The sequence below is a fragment of the Bubalus bubalis genome, chromosome 20 (genome assembly GCF_019923935.1).
Source record: "Bubalus bubalis isolate 160015118507 breed Murrah chromosome 20, NDDB_SH_1, whole genome shotgun sequence".
NCBI lineage: Eukaryota > Metazoa > Chordata > Mammalia > Artiodactyla > Bovidae > Bubalus > Bubalus bubalis.
This window is the reverse complement of record NC_059176.1, coordinates 34315429-34333573: the sequence shown is the minus strand read 5'-3', so window position 1 is coordinate 34333573 and position 18145 is coordinate 34315429. Positions and strand designations below refer to the sequence as shown.

At 38.6% G+C, this 18145-nt stretch overlaps 1 long non-coding RNA gene across 1 annotated transcript in view; it reads right to left on the bottom strand.

Moving 5' to 3' along the window:
• Window positions 1-2917: 2917 nt before the first annotated feature.
• LOC123330748 overlaps window positions 2918-18145 on the bottom strand; it is a 33454-nt gene continuing 18226 nt past the window's right edge. The window contains exon 2 of the long non-coding RNA XR_006546844.2: window positions 2918-3182. This is a non-coding gene — a long non-coding RNA (uncharacterized LOC123330748). The remainder of the gene's footprint in view (window positions 3183-18145) is intronic.

Genomic DNA, 18145 nt, shown 5'->3' with positions numbered 1-18145 from the left:
ATTCCAGGTTCCTGTGCAATATTGCTCTTTACAGCATCAGACCTTGCTTCTATCACCAGTCACATCCACAGCTGGGTATTGTTTTTGCTTTGGCTCCATCCCTTCATTCTTTCTGGAGTTATTTCTCCACTGATCTCCAGTAGCATATTGGGCACCTACTGACCTGGGGAGTTCCTCTTTCAGTATCCTATCATTTTGTCTTTTTGTACTGTTCATGGGGTTCTCAAGGCAAGAATACTGAAGTGGTTTGCCATTCCCTTCTCCAGTGGACCACATTCTGTCAGATCTCTCCACCATGACCCGACCATCTTGGGTTGCCCCACGGGCATGGCTTAGTTTCATTGAGTTAGACAAGGCTGTGGTCCTAGTGTGATTAGATTGACTAGTTTTCTGTGAGTATGGTTTCAGTGTGTTTGCCCTCTGATGCCCTCTTGCAACACCTACCGTCTTACTCGGGTTTCTCTTACCTTGGGCGTGGGGTATCTCTTCACGGCTACCCCAGCAAAGCGCAGCCACCGCTCCTTAGCTTGGACAAGGCTTATCCCCTCACCGCCGCCCTTCCTGACCTTCACCGTGGGACAGCTCCTCTAGGCCCTCCTGCGCCTGCCCGCGCAGCCACGATCCTTGGTTGGTCCTCCAGGCTGCCGCCCCTGGCCTCGGGCGTGGGGTTGCTCCTCCCTGCTGCCGCCCCTGACCTCAGATGCTGGGTAACTCCTCTCGTCACTGCCCCTGACCTCGGACACGGGGTAGCTCCTCTTGGCCACCGCCCTTCGGGCATGGGGTCCTCCCGACTTCTGCCCCTGACCTCAGACGTGGGGTAGCTCCTCTCGGCCACGCTTAGTCGCAGCCGCCTGCGCTTAGTGCACCGCCTGAGTCTCTTCCCCAGGAGATTCTGTATCTGTAGGTGATTCTCAAGATCAGTGGGGTGAGCCTATTAGAGAATGTTTGACCAGCTAGATTACAGAGAAACTAACACTTTCTTTATTCAGAATATCATAATTATGCCCAAGCCATTTTCCTCTTTTTAGAAGGCAGGAGGAGAAGGGGACGACAGAGGATGAGATGGCTGTGTGGTATCACCGACTCGATGGACATGAGTTTGAGTGAACTCCAGGAGTTGGTGATGGACAGGGAGGCCTGGCGTGCTGCGATTTATGGGGTCACAAAGAGTCAGACATGACTGAGTGACTGAACTGAACACAAGACAAATTCATACTTTTATTGTTATTAAAATCTATAAAAATAATATTTACATCTTTCCCTAGATGTTCTTTCACAGACGTTTCTATTTTTAAAAAAAATCAAAGATTAGGCACGTGCATTATTACTAAACTTAACTTTGTTGGCTCTAGCCACTGTCCCAAGATAGTATCTTTTTGAAATCAGATGCTACAGTATATTTTCAATTTCTTATAGCATAAAATATACCATTTGAAAATTTGATAATCATGCATTTAATACTCTGATCTAAGTAGCTGGCAAAATCTGTGAGCAGGACAAAGCCACAGAGACAGAATCTCTTGACACTTTGTAAAAACCTTTCTCCAAATTAATGGAGATACTATAATTTACATACTTAAGATTTAATCAGTCAGATTTTGTTTTTCTATTTTACCTGTAAATAATTACAGACAATTTGACAAATGTCTTGCTGGGGCTATTTTATATCTCTGGGTTTTATTTACCCCCAGCAATTTAATGGAAATTTAAAGTGTATCACGTCTCAGAAACGGTATTTTTGAGATAAGGTCAATTGGATACTTCAAGTTTCTTAGAGGAGAAAGGACTATATGTCTATGGTTATTAAGAATAACAAAATAATTTACTTTGGAGAGTCCTACTAATCTTTCTGTAACCATTATCATTTACTGGGGAAGTAACTACACTGGACAAGGAGACTAAGTTACTACAACTCTGAAACACTGTGATGAAAAGATTTTGAACTTAGGAGGTGTGTGTGTGTGTATGTGTCTGTGTGTGTGTGTGTGTGTGTGCATGTGTGTGTTAAGATCAAAGACATTCCATTTTCTTGTTAAAAAAAAAAAAAAAGACAGCAGGGAGCATCACTAACTTCATTTTCCCATTCATCTTTCACTTATCCTTTATACACACTTAGATCAATTATTGCTAGTATGTCTTCATGAAGGGGAAAAAACAGACACTTTTAGACAAGGACCTGATTTTCAGACTCAAGTGAATCATCTAGTTCTAAAGACTAGGAAAGCGGGCCTTAGAGCAGAGAGCCCAACAGACCCTTTAGCTACTGGAGTGTACTCTAGATTTGAAGGTCGAAGTTCTTAAGTATTTTTCCTGGTCCACTTAACTGCATCATCTAAACTTGATAAAAATGACCTTACAATGGCAGTCATTTTCTTGAAAATATTAGGAAGTGCTGGAAAGCAACTGAGAATAGTAGGAAGGCCAGCACTTAATGGGCTGGACCATCATAAAGACTATTCATTGGTTAGGGGTGGTGGGGAGTGCTCTGCTGAACAGAATCTGAATCAATTACAAACAAACTCTCGCCTTCCAGGTCCAGGAGCCCAGAAACCCCTTCACACCGGAGTAAGGATGCCAGGGAAAATCAATAAGCTATTGAACTGGGTTCTCTTGGGGAGAACACAGTGTATTTTGTAATTTCAAAATAGCTCTTTTATTAGAGAGCTGAAGAGGGTATAGCAGACATTACATTTATATGAAATATAAGCCAAGCAAGGTTCAGATCTGTTTTAAAATTAATAGAGCTTCAATCTTTTTTATTTTGCCAATAGATTGAGTTGTGATGCCTGCTAACTCTGTCTTCATTCTGATTTAGTAAGCATTTATTAAGAACAGTTTTATATTTCTCTAACTGCATCACCAAAGCCTCTCTCTGTCCCCTGGACATTAAATTAAATATAAAATGGATTGCACCACAGATAAATAAATAGATCTTTAATTTTCTCAAGCAACATATACACACATGTATAAAATAAAATAAACGTTATAGTGTTGGGCGTTGGGAGTAGAGAAAAGATGGTTCACATGTAGGTTTAGTTATCAAAATCCACAGCATATAGGCTGACAGCTTTTGAAATACATAAACTGTTTCTCTCTCTCCTGTTTCCATAGCAACAGAGTGCACAAAGCCTTCGTTTTTGCACATAGAGAGAAAAAAAATTGGGAATGGAGTCTGGAATTGTCTGAAACAAAAGAAAAATGTAGAAAATGGAAAATTAAGCATCTATCGTCCTCAAGACCCTCACACTTGCTCATGCCCCCTTCACGTTTGTTATTTAAAATATGTATTTGAACACATGTTAGCATAGCTTTGAGGAGCTGGGTCAGGACCTAAAAGATTAGAGCATTACACCTCCCCTCTGCAAATCGGAAGTCATTGCTGTCTTTGTTTTGGTCAATGCCATTATGACTCCCTCCTACAAGGCATTCTCACCAGTTTTGTTGACCAGCTTTTGTCTGTTCACCAGACTTCAGATTAAGATCTATTTTCCCTTCTCCAGGGGATCTTCCCAAGCCAGGGATCAAACCCAGGTCTCCCACATTGCAGGCAGATTCTTTACCAGCTGAGCCACAAGGGAAGCCCAAGAATACTGGAGTGGGTAGCCTATCCCTTTTCCAGGGGATCTTCCCTACCCAGGAATTGAACCAGAGTCTCCTGCATTGCAGGTGGATTCTTTACCAACTGAGTGAAGCCCAAACAGAAGGAATAATAGAAAATAGATCTTAATCTGAAGTGTGGTGAACAGACAAAGATCTATTTTCTATTTACTCCTTCAGTTCATTCACTTTAAAGGGTCAATGACAATGCCCCCCATTCAACAAATAATAGGTGATGTGACACAGCATTTAAAGAAGAGTGTCACAAAGCAAGGCATGGAGCCCAGCAAGCAGCCAAAACCTAAGGAGCCCCTCACTGGGGACATCCCTGATAGGCAAGGGTTTAAAGGGCTGCATCGTGTATCTTACTTACTGCCCCATCATCTACATATATCTGTTTTAAGGCTCCTTCATATCCATTCATAACCACTTTTTCTGAGTTTGCCTTAGATTTCACTTCCCACAGGGTGGTATCTTGGGGATGTATATACACAAAAGATTAACATACAGCCAATAAAATAAATATTTTACCAAAGTCTCGTTCCTTCAGCTACAAGGAAAAAAGTTCAATAAGGAATATCAGTGTTTTAAAAAATAAGCCAGAACTTTTTTTAAAAAACCTTTTTCTCTTTTTTTCTTTTTTTTAATTGAAGGATAATTGCTTTACAGAATTTTGCTGTTTTCTGTCAAACCTCAACATGAATCAGCCACAGGTATACATATATCCCCTCTCTTGTGAAACTCCCTCCCATCTGCCTCCCCATCCCACACCTCTAGGTTGATACAGATCACCTGTTTGAGTTTCCTGAGCCATACAGCAAATTCCCTATATTCGGCTATCTATATTACATATGGTAATGTAAGTTCCCATGTTACTCTTTCCATACATCTCACCCTCTCCTCCCTTCTCCCCATGTCCATAAGTCTATTCTCTATGTCTATTTCTCCACTGTTGCCCTATAAATAAATTCTTCAGTACCATTTTTTTAGATTCCATATATATGCGTTAGAATATGGTATGTTTCTTTCTCTTTCTGACTCACTTTACTCAGTATAATAGGTTCTAGGTTCATCCACCTCATTAGAACTGACTCAAATATGTTCCTTTTTATGGCTGAGTATATTCCATTTAGTATATGTACCACAACTTCTTTATCCATTCACCTGTCGATGGACATCTAGGTTGCTTCCATGTTCTATCTATTGTAAACAGTGCTGCAATGAACAATGGGATACATGTGTCTCTTTCAATTTTGGTTTCCTCAGGGTATACGCCTAAGAGTGGAATTGCTGGGTCATATGGTGGTTATGAAGGAAATAAAACTTAAAGAATCTCTTATAAGAAGCCCAGCTGAGATTAAGTGGAAATGAGCACTACCCAGTTCCTAAAATCTCTTCTCTGTCTGGGGACACCAAAAGCAATGCACTTCACAGATACCAAATAGCTGATAGTTACTTTGTAGTGACAAATTTGTGTCTGTGTTCTCCCTCGACACTGCTCAATGTCCAAAAGTCTCTACTGTTACCTGTTCAGCTGAGGACAAGTTCTGGACGGTTTCCTGAAAAGTAATTGAAACCAAGTATCTGAACTGTTTTTGCTTGAGTACTCCTGGAGCAAGAAATGAATTGCTAATCTTTGCTTAGAAGAAGGAAAAAAAAAAAAAAAACAAACAATGCATGTAACACCGCAATCAGGAAATTTGATGAATACTATTGTGGTTCTTGGCACTCTTTACAGGGTTCTCACAGGGATTTTTTTCTGAATGCAGGACATGCCCTAAATATATAATGACATAATGAACTAGATGAGCTCAGATAAAGTCATTACTGTCTGTCTGTAAATAACAGACCTTTAAGAAGCATATGAATGAAACCATACTTAACCAACAGACTACAATGGTTCCTAAGGGGCTTTTTGGTTGGTTGAGAAAATAAATAAAGCATGCTTGCTAAAATTTCCAAAGCATGTATTGACCTGCTAGACCACAAGGAAAATTACTGGGTTCAGAAAACTTGCTTTTAAACATAAACAAACAAAGAAAGTAAACCCTAATACAAATTCTCCGTAACCAGCAGCTCTTGGAAAAGCAGCTTTAGAAGTTTTCAACTTTCACAACACTGAAGACATGTTACCTTTTGACTTGCTGAATGAATTTTTTTTGCTGGAGATGGGAGAAATCTATAGTGGTCTGTCTTCAAATAGTCAATGCCTTCTCTGGCACTTCCTGCTATTCCTCTTGCCATGAGTTAACATGACCTGAGAAACAACTTCTTTTCCTTGCTAACCTCTTATTTTTAGATTCTTAAAATAATGTTTTATCTCTGCTACTAAAAGCAAGACCAAAGGACTTTTTTATTGTGAGTCGACGCTGCCCCTAAACCCCAGCTACACACCTGGCCCTCGTGTTTTAAAGCACTTAGAAGAAGTGAGACTGAGGTCATAGCCCCGATTTTGTGGGAGTCTCTTAGACCAACTGTGGTCCTGCGGCAGTATCTATTAACCCTGTGGCAGGCATATGGACCTGTTCCTGTGAGGATGGGATAAGTCTAAAACTTTGGCCCAGACCCCACTTGTCATGGCTGACTCTCACTTTTGGCTGCATGAGAACCATTGCTCTTTAGTCATCCTCCCCCTTTTTAAGCTCTCAAATCATACCTTTTAAAATCTTCTCTGGTTTTTCTTTGTATTCTTTAGTGATTTTAAAACTGTTCACCTCCACAGGCCCGCATTATTCTCTCCTTGTCATTACATGCCCCTTCTGTTCTCTTTTCCCACATTTTTGGTAACCTCTTTCACATTCTCAGTGAAGTGGCTCCAAAGCACTTGTGCTGAGAATCCAGAAGGTAACACTGCACTCTGGGTTCATCTGCATGCGGGTCAAGTAGGAAATCTAAAATTTTGTTGTATGTTTCTCTCTGATTTTCAACACTGGATATACTATTCTCCAATAGGCTTCCTCAGCATTTTCTTTTCTTTCTTTATTCCTGTTTTAGTGGCTTCTCTTAAAGCAGTCCGTGAACTTCCTGAAGAAGCCAGCTGCTCCTAAAGTCTCTCACATGTTCTTCTAAGAAGCAATTCACGAATGTGGTTCTTTTACTTGTACACCTGTTTTTGGCTGAATGCCTCTATGTGGGCCAGAGTTTAATATGACCCATACAATGCTTGTTCCCCCTCTAGAAATACAACCCTATTTTCAAGAAAATATTTTACAGAAACCAAATACTGGAGCCTGCGTTGCTGAGGCTGGGGTGGTGGCTGGAAACAACTACCTGGCCTTGTCACAGCCTCACCAGCAAGGCTACTCGGCACCCATACTAAACCCTAGGTCTTCCAGAACAATGTTTTAAAAATGTTGCCGTGACCCATAAAATGACCATGGATGAGTCAAGTATGTTATTAGTCAAAGTGTAGGGTTACATAAACAATTCTACCAGTTGCTCCTAACTCACTCTTGCTGACACTGTTTTTAGCAGCTCTGATCGTGACACTCTCACCACTCATTCCATGGTGAGTAGCACAAGATGGCTTCCAAGTTACTGATCAATGAGATCCCTCTTACAAGCCTTGTATGGTTCATCAGCCACTGGTTGTCAGCTTTTAAGTTACTGTTAAACCTGAAATACTGAATATCATTTCCAAATTGCCGCTAGGAATTTATTGTTTTTGGAAAAGCTATCCTACTTAATTACAAAAATAATCATAATATCACCTCTTCACTAAATATTCTCTATGATGTCACTCTTTCTAAACTTGGTGAAAGGTCAAGAATATAGTGGTGAGAGGGAAACAGTATGTTAAAATCAAATCATCTATAGATACATTTATTTTCTGGATTTAGATTCTTACTCATTATTTTTCTTTATTAATTTTATCTTTAATTATCATACAGCAAAATTACTCCCGATGTAAAAGAAGTGTTACAAATTTTTAACATATGTATACATTTGCTCTGAGATGGCACTAGTGGTAAAGAACCTGCCTGCCAATGCAGGAGAGGCAAGTTTGACCCCTGAGTCAGGAAGATTCCCTGGAAGAAGAAAAGGCAACCCATTCCAGTAATCCTGCCTAGTGAATCCCATGGACAGAGGAGCCTGGCAGGCTACATTCCATAGGGTCACAAAGAGTCAGACACCATTTAAGTGACACACTACACATATATTTGTGCAATCACCATCAGAATCAGGATACAGAACAGCTCCATCATCCAAAAAAAAATTTCTCCATGTTGTATCTTTATTCACCTTCATTCCTGATGTAGAATTCTGAGTTGACAGTTGCTTTCTGCTAGCACTTTAAAGCTATTTTGGCAGTTCCTTCTCATTTCCATGGTTTCTGATGAGAAATTCATCTTCATGTGAATACTGTTCCCCTCCAGGAAATCCACCATTTTACTTCAGTTGCATTCAAGGCTGTATTTATCTTCTTTAGTTTGCAACTGTTTGATTATGCCATGTATAAGCACAGATTTTTGGAGGTTTACACTGGGGTTTACGATTGATGTTTGTCATGTTCCCCCAAACTGGAGATATTTATCTTTAACCAAAAATGTGAAGCTTTCACTCATTATTTATTCAACTATTGCTTAAAACATCACACTCTTTCCCCTCTTCTTCTAGGACTCTTCATGACACAAATATTAGGTCTTTTATATTGTCCCATAGGTGTAAGGCTTGGCTTATATTTAAATCTCTTTTTATTTCTACATCTCAGACTGGATAATTTTTATTAATCATTTAAGCTCACTCTTCAGATTTAAGTTAGTCTCCAATCTGCTATTGAGTCCATCAAGTGAGATTTTTATTTCATTTATTGTATTTCAGTTCTATACATAACATTTGAGTCTAGTACATATCTTACACTTTGCTGTGCTTAGTCACTCAGTTGTGTCCAACTCGTTGCAACCCCATGGACTGTAGACCACCAGGCTCTTCTGTCCATGGAGATTCTCCAGGCAAGAATACTGGAGTGGGTTGCCTATCCCTTCTCCAGGGGAACTTCCTGACCCAGGAATCCAACTGGGTCTCTTGCATTGCAAGCAGATTCTTTACAAGCTGAGCTACTGAGGAAGCCCACTTCTTTGCTAAAACTTTCTATTTCTCCATTCAGATTGTCTGTCATTATTTATTGAAGCACTTATATATATGGGAATACCAGACCACCTGACCTGCTTCTTGAGAAATCTGTATGCAGGTCAGGAAGCAAAAGTTAGAACTGGACATGGAACAACAAACTAGTTCCAAATCATGAAAGGAGTACATCAAGGCTGTATATTGTCACCCTGCTTATTTAACTTCTATGCAGAGTACATCATGAGAAAAACGCTGGGCTGAAGGAAGCACAAGCTGGAATCAAGATTGCTGGGAGAAATATCAATAACCTCAGATATGCAGATGACACCACCCTTATGGCAGAAAGTGAAGAGAAACTAAAAAGCCTCTTGAAAGTGAAAGTGGAGAGTGAAAAAGTTGGCTTAAAGCTCTACATTCAGAAAATGAAGATCATGGCATCTGGTCCCATCACTTCATGGGAAATGGATGGGGAAACAGTGGAAATAGTGTCAGTGATATTGTCCAACCATTTCATCTTCTGTTGCCCTCTTCTCCTCTTGACCTCAATCTTTCCCAGCATCAGGCTCTTTTTCAATGAGTCAGCTCTTTGAATCAGGTGGCCAAAGACCAAAGTATTGGAACTTCAGATTCAGCATCAGTCCTTCCAATGAATATTCAGTGTTGATTTCCTTTAGGAATGACTGATTTGATCTCCTTGCTGTCCAAGGGACTTTTAAGAGTCTTCTCCAGCACCACAATTTGAAAGCATTGGTGCTCATCCTTCTTTATGGTCCAACTCTCACATCTATACATGACTGGAAAAATCATAGCTTTGACTAGACAGACCATTGTCAGTCAAGTTATGTCTCTGCTTTTTAATATGCTAAGTTTGTCATAGCTTTTCTTCCAAGGAGCAAGTGTCTTTTAATTTCATGGCTGCAGTCATTCTCTGCAGAGATTTTAGAGCCCAAGAAAATAAAATCTCTCACTGCTTCCACTTTTTCCCCATCTATTTGCCATGAAGTGATGGGACTAGATGCCATGATCTTAGTTTTCTGAATGTTGACAAAGTGGATCGTGCTTATTCCTCTATCATCTCCTAAACATGGGAAATCCTCAAACAGGACTGTCTTGTATGATTCTACAGAGGGGCACTGTCCTTCTACGTGAGAGTTTTATCATATCAAATATGCTCTGAATGGCAACACCTAAAACTTGCAGTAGATAATGTGTAATAAATGCACAGAGGAATCTTCTGTCCATGTTCTCCTGTCTTTATGTACCATCCCTTCAGTGATCACATCCATTTTTAAGCTTCATTATGCACCTGGATCTCAGTGTGTCTACATCTTCACATTGACTTCAGTGATGCCATCCAGCCATCTCATCCTCTGTCGTCCCTTTCTGCTCCTGCCTCTGATCCCTCCCAGCATCAGAGTCTTTTCCAATGAGTCAACTCTTTGCATGAGGTGGGCAAAGTACTGGAGTTTCACCTTTATCATCAGTCCTTCCAAAGAAATCACAGGGCTGATCTCCTTCAGAATGGACTGGTTGGATCTCCTTGCAGTCCAAGGGACTCTCAAGAGTCTTCTCCAACACCACAGTTCAAAAGCATCAATTCTTCGGCACTCAGCCTTCTTCACAGTCCAACTCTCACATCCATACATGACCACTGGAAAAACCATAGCCTTGACTAGATGAACCTTTGTTGACAAAGTAATGTCTCTGCTTTTCAATATGCTATCTAGGTTGGTCATAACTTTCCTTCCAAGGAGTAAGTGTCTTTTAATTTCATGGCTGCAGTCACCATCTGTAGTGATTTTGGAGCCCAGAAAAATAAAGTCTGACACTGTTTTCACTGTTTCCCCATCTATTTCCCATGAAGTGATGGGACCGGATGCCATGATCTTCGTTTTCTGAATGTTGAGCTTTAAGCCAACTTTTTCACTCTCCACTTTCACTTTCATCAAGAGGCTTTGAGTTCCTCTTCACTTTCTGCCATAAGGGTGGTGTCATCTGCATTTCTGAGGTTATTGATATTTCTCCTGGCAATCTTGATTCCAGCTTGTGTTTCTTCCAGTCCAGCGTTTCTCATGATGTACTCTGCATATAAGTTAAATAAACAGGGTGACAATATACAGCCTTGACGGACTCCTTTTCCTATTTGGAACCAGTCTGTTGTTCCACGTCCAGTTCTAACTGTTGCTTCCTGACCTGCATACAAATTTCTCAAGAGGCAGATCAGGTGGTCTGGTATTCCCATCTCTTTCAGAATTCTCCACACTTTATTGTGATCCACACAGTCAAAGGCTTTGGCATAGTCAATAAAGCAGAAATAGATGTTTTTATGGAACTCTCTTGCTTTTCCTATGATCCAGTGGATGTTGGCAATATGATCTCTGGTTCCTCTGCCTTTTCTAAAACCAGCTTGAACATCAGGAAGTTCACGGTTCACATATTGCTGAGGCCTGGCTTGGAGAATTTTGAGCATTACTTTACTAGCGTGTGGAGAGTGAGGGATAAAACTCAACCTGGGTTACACTCAACATATTCCCCACACACATCACACTGCCAAAATCTACTTAGTGATCTGGAGGAAGTGTTTTCTTTGTACAAATGTGCTGTCTGGTTCTGCAGTGTGCTTCTGGGTGCTGCCTGACCCACACGGCTCCTTTTCTAATTCACACAAAGGTCTATTTATGTTGGTGGTAGGCTAAATCCCACAAAGGAGAGGAAGAAACTTTTTCAGAGCAACATAAATAGTTTATTGAGATAGGTTTGGAATTTTGTCTGTCTCTTGTATAAACTTCCTAGATACAGTTTCCCACAAAACTCTTTGGCACAGTATTATCAGAATCATCTTCCTGAAGTCTGACTTTGCACTATTTTGCTCTTAAAGACCTTTAATGACTTCACATTCCCTCTAAGATTAGTTAAATACTTGGCCTTAAACTCAGGGTACTTGATGATTTGATCTGATCTCATTCAACTTCCTTGAGTTTTTTCCTCAAACTGTCCACTGTTGTAATCTAATCTAGGAGATTCCAATATTCCTGGATATAACATAATTTTGTTTGTTACATTTGTTTTTTATAAATTTCTATATCAGAAAATCTCCTTGCATTCTTGCCCATTTTACCTGTCCTACTCATTCTTCAGGCTACTTTCCACCAGAACCATTTTATTCTTGCTTCACCACAAGTCACCCACTCTGGTCTTTCATCAGGTTTTCTGTGTTTCCCTTACGGCTACATTATTGCAGTCATCCTGTATTACATATGACTAAATTGTATTATCTCCTTTTACGAGAACCAAGTTAAAGTTGTATCTGTATTTATCATTAAATTCCTATCCATCATACCCAGAGTGATATTGGATTTGTAGTAAGTATCAATAAATATCTCTTGAATAAAGCACTCTTTTAAAACCAGCAAAAAATATCAAGCAGGGGCAGTGCAAAGGCCCTAAAACATGCCACCTTGTGAATTTTAAAGAATGGTAGTTGAACTACATTTTCTCACAAGTTGGTGCAGACTTAACAGAATCCTAGAACTAGGCATGTTTTTATGAAACAGATTACTTCAGTTGTGAGAAGGGGAACAAGTAGATTCCTAGAAGTGATATTACCAAGGTCAAAAATATTAATAAATATTTAAAATATTTGAGATTTTACTGCATACTAAGGCTCTCCTATTTCACAAAATTTGCTCTGGTGGATAGCCACTTTGTTTTTATCCAGCGAATTGAAAATCTGAAAGTCCAAGTGTTTCTGAATGAAGTTTTGCCTTTATATTTCATTATATTTGATACACCAGATTTATTTAGCAGTATTCCTATTCTTGGTCATTCAAGATCATGCAAAAGTTGATTATGATAATAATTCTGTACTTTGAGATATAAATTATTTTTACCATATCTCTTTTTATTTCCCTAAAATAGATTCCTAGAAGTGAAGTTACTGAGTTTAACAACACTTTTTAAGGCTCTTAACACATATTTTTCAAATGCTTTATAGAAACTGAGTACCAATTTACACTCTCCTCAGCAGTATATCATAGTGGCCGTCTCACTGCACCTTACCCATCACTAAGGATCATAGTGAGAAAATAACTGCCAATATGACAGGTTTTATTATTCTTATTTAACTTTGCATTTTTAGTAATCAGGGATGGAGTCCTTTCCAAATGCCATATATTTCCTAAAAAAATTATTGTATGATTTTAATAAAGGGTAGACAAAGCCCATTTTTTTTTTTTTCCTGCCAGGGAATTTTGGTTCTCACAGACTAGTGCTATGTTGAATTAGGTGAGGAGCTTGATATAACATGTTAATAACTAACATTGATAACACAGAACTTTGTAATTTATGAAGCATTTCAATACATTACATCATTTGATCTTTCAACAATTCCAGGAGCTGAAAAGGCAAGATAATTCTCATTTATAGGTAAAGACACAAATGTTAGGTTGCCCAGGTAGTTAGAAGAGCCACATAAGGACATTTGTATATTCCTAAAAGCACAGAACTAGGACACAGACTCAAATTCAAACATCATGATCCTTAGGCTGGCATTCTTTCTTCAGTCTATAGCAACACCTGGCCCCTAGAGGCACAGCATGGGCATCGCTTGGGAGCTTTTTAGAGTTACAGTATCTCTGGCCCAGGAGCTATCTACACAAACTGATGTCTGTGAAGTGCTGCTCTGGATCATGCTAAAAGCACATATGCACTCAAATGTGGACAGACTTCACAGATAAATTACACAAGGAGGAAGGGAATTACTAATTTGTGTATTTGTCAAGTAATTTGTAAACTACTGATGGAACTTTAAAGGAACCAAATTTTTAATTTTTCTTTAAAGAAGGAAATCGAGGTTACAAAGAATTCCATGACATCCATCAACTGGTCTATTTTCTTCAAGAAAACATAGGCATTAACCAAGAGCTCTGTCTACTCTTCAAAATGTTGATGGGTCCATGAGAAACATGTTCCTTTCTATATACAGGAATTACTGGTAGAGGTTTTCCAAAATACAAAGTTATCTTTGCTAGGCTTCCACTTTAAGCCCCGTCGGACACTGAATACATACACAGAATCACTGCACTGATGTGACCCACATTTTCACAATCAGTAATATATACTTTTGGCTTAACGATTTACCTATTAATGAAAACAATGCCAGGGGAACATACTGAATCTTATCAATCAAAAAAGGAGGTGTTCTGTTTGAGAATCAGCTATGAAGCATCTGAGTGATGTTGAGTGATTCAGATAACATGTCAGAATGTCTTTCCTTACTTTTAAAAGTAGTGTGTTGAGTAAGTTAAATAAGAACATTTCCAAGTCCAACAGTCTGTTACTTTTTTTCTTATAAAGAAAGTGAGTACCCTAGATAACTGGGCCTAGGATAAAAGAGATCAAGTAGCTAGTGGGGAAAGTAGCCAGTTGAAAAGTACAGTAGAAATGCAAGTCATGGAGAAAACAGAGATAAATTTTATTTGAGTTATAATTTTGAATTTGGAGAAGGCCCTGGCACCCCACTCCAGTACTCTTGCCTGGAAAATCCCATGGACAGAGGAGCCTGGTAGGCTACAGTCATGGGGTCGCAAACAGTCGGACACGACTGAGCGACTTTACTTTTACTTTTTGAATTTGAGTTATAATTTTGCATAGAACCAGACCTCAGTTACAGGCAATAAATTATAATAATTTGTAATCACAATGGGCACTAAATTTAATTGCAAAGCTTGTCACTATTTACATGTAGTCATTTTAGAAGTCTTACTTTAATGTCTATTTGATATTCCTCCAAATATAAAAATCAGTGGATATTGATCTCAACAGAACTTTTTTCTTTTTTTGCTCTTGAAGGACATTCTCTACTTAAATGGTTTCTCTATAGCACTCAAACAGAATTGCTTAACAAGTTTGTGTCCTTTTCCCCCGAATCTAACTAACATGTCTCAAGAGGCCTGGGCACAGAAAATTTCTGGTCAGCAACACCATGCCTCATGTGATTCCTGTAGATTTATAGCAGCACAGTCCCCTGGTCAAATTTGGCTTATTGCTCTGAATCCATTTTTGTAATAATGATGCTGGTAATGCTGTAATATATTATTTTAATAGGATAATATATTGAACTCTAATTTCTAGGGAATAAGTATATTATTCAGCCTTGGCAGCAATTACTATACTGTGCCCAAACAAAGGGAGAGGAAACCAGAAAGAGGGCTCACTAAATATATGTGTAAATGTCAATTATGAAAAAGTGGTTAAGAAATAGTTGGATTATCACGTTTATATTGAATAGCTGCCTACTTTTCATTCCTGATTCTCTTAATATTGCATTTACTGGCATTTAAATTGACATTTTTGGCCAACTGTAAGGGCCCAGAACAGTAGTGATTCTAACTACAGGATCTGACATGCAGAATATACCTTCTCTGTAGTTAGAAAATCTCCTTTTTAAAGTAAACAAAGGTGTCATATGTGCCAAGAACTATAATCATGAGATGTATAAATGTTCTAGCATCTCCCCTTCTAAACATTTTCTAGTAAAGTCTCACCAGGTAAAGGTCATCCAAACAAGAAATATTTGTCATTACTCTAATCTTAGACTTCATCCTTTGTATGTTAAGAGTTTGCAAAACTAGAATGGGGCTTGTGTATGTCTGTGTGAGTCATGTATGTTTTACGTTTTAATTATAATTTGAATAGAATTACCAACAAGCAAATGGTTCTACCTGGATAATTATCCCATTTTGGAAAGGTATTGGCTTTAAAAAGGTATTGGAACTTAGTTTGTCTTTAATATGATTAAATACATAAAATATGGCATGCTCTTTCATGTGATTTTACTCTATCAGAAACCATATTCTACCTATAAAATCCATGAGTACAAAACTCTGCGTTCACGGTGCTTTTAAAATTTTAGAACTTAAAGAACAATCACCTTACTTAATATTGCTTTCATTCTTTGCATAACTCACACCTGATTTCATCTCTATTTGGGATGCATTGAAGAACAACAAAAACAAGTTAACACAAAATGAAATATAACAGAGAAATCAGAGAACCTCTATTTTCATGTTTCTCAAGACAAAAAAGTTGTAAATGTAGTGATTTCTCTGTGTAGGCATTCAGCAAGAACTAGGAATTATATTATAGGAGCTTATAATATATCCTCACCTTCTTTACACTTATAATTTTTTAGAAAAATATTGTATTTATAAAAAAAATTTGGGGTCAACTAATGGCAGTTTTGGAGAAGGCAATGGCACCCCACTCCAGTACTCTTGCCTGGAAAATCCCATGGATGGAGGAGCCTGGTGGGCTGCAGTCCACGGGGTCGGTAAGACTCGGACACGACTGAGCGACTTCACTTTCACTTTTCACTTTCATGCATTGGAGAAGGAAATGGCAACCCACTCCAGTGTTCTTGCCTGGAGAATCCCAGGGATGGTGGAGCCTGGTGGGCTGCCGTCTATGGGGGTCACACAGAGTCAGACACGACTGAAGTGACTTAGCAGTAGCAATAGCAATGGCAGTTTATTTAGTAAATATGAAAGGCTTGAGTTTCTCTCCCCTTTGCCTTGAACAGTTTTCTGGCCCCTGCTTCAGAGCAGTTTTCTTCCACCCCGATCTGATCTGTGCCCTTTCTTCCTTGCCAGTCATTATTCTCCATTAGCAATTGCTATGGGCGGTCATTATCTATCTAACCCATTTAGAAACTTGGCCACGGACTTCATCAACTCTAACCTTTCAAGGATACTGAGTTTGCTGGCAAGAAGCACGGCCTTTGAATAAACAAGCCAGGTTTGCTCCCAAGTATTATATTTTCAAGTTTCAACCAATGTTCTTTTCTCTGGGAGTTAGCACCTGATTAGAGCTGTTCTTTTTGCTAATTCAGCTCTCTGGGTAATAAATATTTTATCTTATCAATAAACATGAATTTCTGTGATCCAAAGATATTTAGATCCTTAATTAGATAGTACATCTAAATTGGTTAATCAGAGTGTTTTCTGGCAGTTTCTGAGTCAAAGTTACACTTCATCTCTGGTTAGCCTTTGTAATATTCAAGCTGAACAACTTAAAATTCTTAGTTCAAACTACTTACAATCTGTGTTAATCAAAATGCTGTAATTAAATTGGGCATGGACTTATTCTGTAACCTTATCCACTTTGCATTTAAGTTGTCTCTACATGACTGTTTGACACTAGTACAGTCTTTAAATATTAATGCACAGGGAAAAAAAGAAGATGAAAGAAACAGTTGGAGTCAAGAGAAAGAAAAACATAGCAAGGGGCAACTGTAATAAAAAAAACCTTTAGAAAGTTAGGAGAGTACCTGAAAAAAAATACACTTGTCAAAGAGGATTGTAACCAGTATAAAATAGCCAATTTATACACAATCTAAAACTCTAAGGAATGAGTAGCCATAACAAGCTTTTGTGCAATACAGATTAGAATCTCTATGAAGCAGCTTCCTGTATTTGTTTCTCTGCTTTTGAATTTTACTTTCAAATGGTCACAAAACTACATGTTAAAAATGAAACAAAGCAAAACAAATAGAAAAACCTATTTTTTTTCTTTTGCATATAAAGAAAGAGTGTGTACCTGAAAGTCTGATTTTGCACCTCTAACCTCAGGCTCCCTGTGACGTTGGTATAAAATGGTGTGGCTCCAAACAACATCACAAAATATTGTGTTTGTGTTCCACACACAGTGGATGGTTCTTTTGCATGATGTGTAAAAGTTTCAAGTGGCTATATTGCCGAATAGTTTGGCTTTTACTATGAAAAAAGGAAGGCGAATGTATGAAACTAAATGTATAGCTGGTGTCTCCTTACACCAGATAGAGAAATTATGTTTGTTGAGACGTTGTACTGCTGAGATTCGAGGAGAGAGTATGCCCTCAATTTCACTGCACTATACTGGTGTTCATTCAACTGATGAAGTTCTCAACTCAAAGGGCAACATCCACTTTGTTCTAAGTTCCTGCTGGAATGGAAAAGCTGACAAGGGAAAACTTACACAAAGGATATTGTGCTGTTAAAGTTTGTTCAAAGCCACACTTGTCAGATCTCTTTGAAATGAAATTGAAAAGGAAAAACCAATTTTCTTTGAGGACAAAGTTCATCTCATTTGGTGTGCTGCACCTGTCTAATTTTCTTCTTGGAGAAAGAAATCTTGACTAGAAAATTTTTAAAAAATAGTTTATACTAGTGTAGGTATGTATCATAATGTTTAATTCAAACTAGTGTTACATTCTGAGAAAATAAATATAAGTGAATTACTGTCTGTTTGAAGCTGTGATAAATACCTAGCTTGGCTGAAATTATTAGATACCATTATTCTGTTTCCAAAACGTTGGTGGAGGGCAACAGTCTGAATGACGCTGAAGTGAGCACTCTCCAATGTTTTCCTTTGTTAGGAACATGCAGGTGCGCTGTATGATGTTGGGTGTTATCACACTGAAAACCGACACATACCCCTCAAA